The sequence below is a fragment of the Hevea brasiliensis genome, chromosome 6 (assembly GCF_030052815.1).
Source record: "Hevea brasiliensis isolate MT/VB/25A 57/8 chromosome 6, ASM3005281v1, whole genome shotgun sequence".
Taxonomy (NCBI): domain Eukaryota; kingdom Viridiplantae; phylum Streptophyta; class Magnoliopsida; order Malpighiales; family Euphorbiaceae; genus Hevea; species Hevea brasiliensis.
The window spans coordinates 12885424-12891689 of record NC_079498.1 but is presented as its reverse complement, the minus strand read 5'-3'; the positions used below and the strand labels follow the sequence as shown (position 1 = coordinate 12891689).

Below are 6266 nucleotides of genomic sequence, written 5' to 3'. Positions count from 1 at the left end.
AGAGTCCACATGTGCACCTTGCACATTTTCTTGAAATTAGTGACATGCTAAAGATAAATGGAGTGATGCCATCCAATTGAGATTATTTCCTTTTTCTTTGAAGGATCGTGATAGGGAGTGGTTGCATTCATTACCTCCATGTTCAATAACTACTTGGGATGAGTTGTCACAAGCTTTCTTGGCCCAATACTTTCCTCCTAGCAAGACTGCGAAATTGAGAAATGAATTAACTTCTTTCAGACCAAGGGATGATGAGAGTCTCTATGAAGCTTGGGAGAGATATAAGGATCTTCAAAGGAGATGTCCACATCATGGAATCCCTAAATGGATGCTAGTTCAACATTTTTACAATGGTGTTTCTCCAGCAATTAGAAGTATAATTGATGCATCTTCAGCAGGTGATCTTATGGAGAAGTCAAAAGATGAAGCTTATTCAGCATTGGATAAAATTGCTTACAATAATTATCAGTGGAGATGTGAAAGAAATGAAATGAAGAAGCCATTAGCTGGTGTATATGAGTTAGATGCCATGAATATGTTCAATGCCAAATTTGATGCTTTAACGAGAAAAATGGATAAGTTAAGCATGAAGGTTGACTCATCAATTGGAGGATCTAGTCATGTAGAAGATGTTGGCGTAGAAAATATGCATTGTATCAATGATTTTCCTTCTTATGGGCAAGAATTTGGAAATGAGCAAGTTGATTTTGTTGGGAATTACAATCAGAAACTAGTTGGTAATCCTTTTTCTACTACATATAATCTAACATTGAGGAATCACCCCAACTTTTCTTGGAGAGGTCGACAAGGACAGCAGCAATAGAATTATCAGTAACCTCCTAATTTTCAGCAACAATAGTAGAATTTTTAGCAAAATAGAGTACCACCTGGATTTCCACCACAAAGGAATCAAAATGCACCTATTCCACAACCACCAGTTCAGTTTTCAGACCAAGATTCAATTTTGAAGTCTATGATGGAGAATTTCTTAACTGCTCAACAAAAACAAGGAGAAATGATTCAACAATTAACTTTAAGAATAAATCAGCTTGCCACTCATAACAGGATGTTGGAAAACCAAATAGCTAAACAAGCAAGTTCTTCTAGCAAAGCACAAGGAAAACTTCCAAGTCAACCAGAGAATCCTAGAGAACATTACAAGGCAGTGATCCTAAGGAGTGGGAAAATTGTGGGAGATGAAAAGAAAGATAAGGTAGAAGAGGAAAAGAAGAAAGAAGATGAAGACAAGAATGAATCTACTTCAAATCATGATGAAGTTAATGAGGAAGCAAACAAAAAGAAGGAAGTTGAAAAAGAAGAAGAGGAAAAGTATGTGCCTCCACCGCCATACAGGCTACCATTGTCATATCCTCAGAGGTTTCAGAAAGCAAAGCTAGATAAGTAGTTTGGGAAATTTTTGGAAGTTTTGAAGAAGTTATACATCAACATTCCATTTACAGATGCAATTTCTCAAATGCCCTCATATGCTAAGTTCCTGAAAGAAATCTTGTCAAATAAGAGGAGACTAGAAGATTATGAAACTGTGGCATTAACATAGGAGTGTAGTGCTCTCTAACAGAATAAGCTCCCACCGAAGTTGAAGGATTCAGGAAGTTTCTCTATTTCTTGTCACATTGGGGATGCTAGTATTGACAAAGCATTGTGTGATCTTAGAGCTAGTGTAAGTTTGATGCCACTCTCTATTTGTGAAAAGTTGAAGGTAGGAGATTTGAAGTCCACCACCATTTCTTTGCAACTAGCTGATAGATCTATCAAATATCCAGTAGGAATTTTGGAGAATGTGCTCTTAAAAGTTGGAAAATTTTTCATTCCTGTGGATTTTGTGGTTCTTAAAATGGAAGAGGATATTCACATACCTATCATTTTAGGAAGGCCATTTTTAGCCACAGCAGGGGCTATAATTGATATGAAGAATGGTAGATTAACATTAAAAGTTAGAGAAGAGGAGGTGGAATTTAATTTGAATTAGACTTTGAAGAAACATCATGGAGTTTATCCTTATTTAAGGGTGGATATTATTGATGAGATTATGGAAGCAGAATTTAGGAAAAGATATTATAAGGACCTTTTGCAGAATTGTTTGGTACATAGTAGAACAATAAAAGATGAAAATCCTAAAGTTGCAGCTTTTGGTCAAATTTTGAAAGCTACTCAAGAAGTTGTAGGAGATCAAGTTTGCAAGTTGAAGAGTTGAAACATGAAGTTACACAACCATCTTTGCTTGATGAGAAGGAAGCACCACAGGTAGACCTCAAACCACTTCCATCTACATTAAGGTATGCTTTTCTTGGACCTCATTCAACTTACCCTGTCATTATTAGTGCAAGTTTGAGTGATGTACAAGTTGAAAAACTACTGAGAGAGTTAAGAGCACATAGGAAAGTCGTTGGTTACACCATTGATGACATAAAGGGTATAAACCCTACCTTGTGCATGCATAGGATCCTTTTAGAAGATAATTTTAAAGCTACCATAGAACATCAACGAAGGTTAAATCCTAATATGAAAGAGGTGGTGAAGAAAGAAGTCTTGAAACTGCTTGAAGCTGGGATCATTTATCCTATTTGTGATAGTAGTTGGGTTAGCCCAGTTCATGTAGTTCCCAAGAAAGGAGGTGTGACCATTGTGAAAAATGAAAATAATGAGCTGATACTTGCTAGAATTGTCACACGATGTGTATAGATTATAGGAAGCTTAATAGTGCCACTAGGAAAGGCCATTTTCCCTTGCCTTTTATTGATCAAATGTTAGAGAGGTTAGCAAAACATTCATATTTTTGTTATTTGGATGGGTATTTTGGTTTTTTCCAAATCCCAATACATCCTAGTGATCAAGAGAAAACCACATTCACATGTCCATATGGCACATTTGCATATAGAAGAATGCCTTTTGGCTTATGTAATGCACCAACTACTTTTCAGCGGTATATGATTTTATTGAGGAAATTATGGAAGTTTTCATGGATGATTTTTCTGTATATGGTTTTTCTTTTGATAATTGTCTATGTAACCTCTCTAAAGTGCTTAAAAGATGTGAAGAAACAGATTTAGTACTAAATTGGGAGAAATGTCATTTTATGGTGCAAGAAGGCATTGTTCTTAGACATTTGATATCACATAGAGAAATTGAAGTGGATAAGGCCAAAGTAGAAGTGATTGAGAAGATGCCTCCACCAACTTCAGTGAAGGGAATTAGAAGTTTTCTTGGGCATGCTGGGTTCTACTGGCGATTTATAAAAGGATTTTTCAAAAATTGCTAAACCTCTTACAAATTTGTTAAATCATGATGTTCCTTTTAATTTTGACCAAGCTTGTTTTGATTCTTTTAACAGGTTGAAGGAAGCTCTAATAACAGCCCCTATTATGCAACCTTCGGATTGGTCATTGCCATTTGAGGTTATGTGTGATGCTAGTGACTTTGTTGTGGAAGCTATACTTGGTCAGAAAAAAGAGAAGAGGTCTTATGCAATTTATTATACCAGTAAAACTCTAGATGATGCTCAAGTAAACTATGCCACCACTGAGAAAGAATTTTTAGCTATGGTATTTGCTGTGAAAAAGTTTAGATCATATCTGGTTGGATCAAAAGTGATTATCTATACAGACCATGCTGCCATAAGATATTTGATGAATAAAAAATAAGTAAAGCGAAGACTGATAAGATGGGTTCTATTACTACAGGAGTTTGACTTGCAAATTAAAGATAAAAAATGAGCTGAAAATGTTGCAGCAGATCATTTATCAAGGATTAAGTATGAGAGTAAAGATAGAAATGAAGAGGAATTACCAATTGACGAGTTTTTCTTAAATGATCAATTAGTAGTTGTTGTTGCTGCATTGCCATGGTTTGCAGATTTTGTCAATTACCTATAATGTGGAGTTCTCCCACCATATTTGAGCTATCAATAGAAAAAGAAATTTTTGCATGATGTGAAATTTTATACATGGGAGGATCCATTGTTATTTAAGAGATGTAATGATGGCCTAGCTAGAAGGTGCGTGCCTGAAGAGGAAATAGGAAACATTTTAGAGCATTGTCATTCTTCTGACTATGGAGGTCATTTCAGTGTGGATAAAATAGTGGCTAAAGTGCTTCAAGCTGGATTTTATTGGCCACACATGTTTAAAATTGTGAGAGAATTTATTTTGAGATGTGATAAATGTCAAAGAGTGGGGAATATTTCAAAGAAAAATGAAATGCCACAACATGGAATTTTGGAGATTGAGTTATTTGATGTTTGTGGCATAGATTTCATGGGACCATTCCCATCATCTCATGGGAATAAGTACATTTTGGTAGGTGTGGATTATGTGTCTAAATGGGTTGAGGCCATTGCTTCCCCTACAAATGATGCAAGCGTAGCAGTGAAATTTTTGAAGAAGTTTATTTTCACTAGATTTGGAGCGCCAAGAGCTATAATCAGTGATGGTGGATCTCATTTCTACAATAAATAGTTTGAAAATCTTTTGAAGAAATATGAGGTTACTCATAAGGTAGCTATACCTTACCATCATCAGACCAGTGGGCAAGTTAAAGTATCTAATAGGGAATTGAAGAGAATTTTGAAAAAAATTGTTGATCTTTCAAGGAAGGATTGGTCATCGAGGCTAGATGATGCATTATGGACGTACAGGATAGTTTACAAAACACCTATTGGAACTACACCTTTTAAGCTAGTCTATAGGAAATCATGTCATTTGCCAGTTGAGTTGGAGCACAAAGCATGTTAGGCAATCCAAACTTTGAATTTTGATTTAAAAAGTACTGAAGAGAAAAGGTTACTTCAATTAAATGAACTTGAAGAGATAAGGTTGGATGCATATGAGAATGCTAGGATTTTTAAGGAAGGGACTAGATTTTGGCATGATAAGGATATTAAGAGAAAGGACCTGGTTTTATTGTATAATTCTAGACTTAGACGCTTTCCTGGGAAGTTGAAATCAAGATGGTCTGATCCTTTCAAGGTCGTCAAAGTTTATCCACATGGAGCTGTGGATATTTGGAGTGAAAATTCAGGAATTTTTAAAGTAAATGGTCAAAGGCTCAAGATTTATATCACAGGCCAGCCAATTGAGAAGGGAACAAGTTGTTTCCTTGATGATCCACCAATTCACTGAATTAAGGAGGGTCAAGCTAATGACCTAAAATTAGCGCTCTTTGGGAGGCTTCCCAAAATTTTTCCTTATACTTAATTTTTCTTTTATTTTGTTTCATTTTATACCCCATTGAACTCAAATTTGACATTACAATTTCTTTCTACAGGTTAATGGAGATTTTTAAGCAAATATGTATGCTGAATTAAAGGAATAAGTGTTTGGGAAGTTGTTGAACCTTATATTTGTTTTCCATAATGCATGTTGTTCTTAACAAAGTTAAATCCGAACTAATTTGAGCTTTATGTCTGATTGCAGCAACATGGTGGAGTGAAAGGCCATTTTTGTTTCAAAATTTTGAGGAAATTAGTGAGAAATATAAGAACTTTCATGGTAATCAATAGCAACATGCTTTTGATTTTACTTTTTGGGTAATTAATTTTGATGTATTGCACTGAGATTGACATATTTTCCATTGGATACTTTGTGAAATTTCATGATACAATTCTGCAGAATTTAGTCATGTGAACAGTGTCTGCAACAGAACTTTACTCCTTGTTCATGAATTTTTAATGTTAAGTTAGAGCTTGAATTTGGGTGTTATCCCTTATGGTGTGATTGTTAATGTGAATATTACTTGAATAATGTTTTAGTTTGTGTTTAGTGGATTGATAGATTTTAATTGTTCTTAGTGATTCATTGGGTTTCAATTGGGTTTTGAGTGAAATTTTTGTGTAAATTGTGCTTTGGGTTTGGTTTTAGTGTGTTTAGGATCACATTTTTGGGTTGTATATCAGGTCATTTAGCGCTAGGTTCAACATGATGTATGCTGGAGGTAGTGTCACCATCAAAACCTGTTCTTAGCACTCTAAATTGCTAAAAAAGTAAAACCTGCCGAGAGTTTCAAGGGGTCTCACATGCCTCATATAGCACCTCATGTATAATCACACGGGGCATGTCACTTTTCTCTTTTATTCCAACATGCCTCATGTTATTCATCTTACACCAAATCACACAGGGCATGTCACCCCCCAACTATTCTCAACATGCCTCATGTCGGACCCTAGGTATGTCACCACTTAAACCTTTACCCTAGCCATCTCATTCTATCTTATCTCATCAGCCGCACGACTCAAAATCTTCATTGTTCCT

The 6266-nt window shown here is 35.5% G+C and overlaps 1 non-coding gene across 1 annotated transcript; it reads right to left on the bottom strand.

Moving 5' to 3' along the window:
* Positions 1–211: 211 nt before the first annotated feature.
* On the bottom strand, positions 212–318 carry LOC131181068 (small nucleolar RNA R71). The gene has a single exon (XR_009149695.1). It is a non-coding gene; the product is annotated as a small nucleolar RNA R71 (small nucleolar RNA).
* Between the last annotated feature and the right edge of the window lie 5948 nt (positions 319–6266).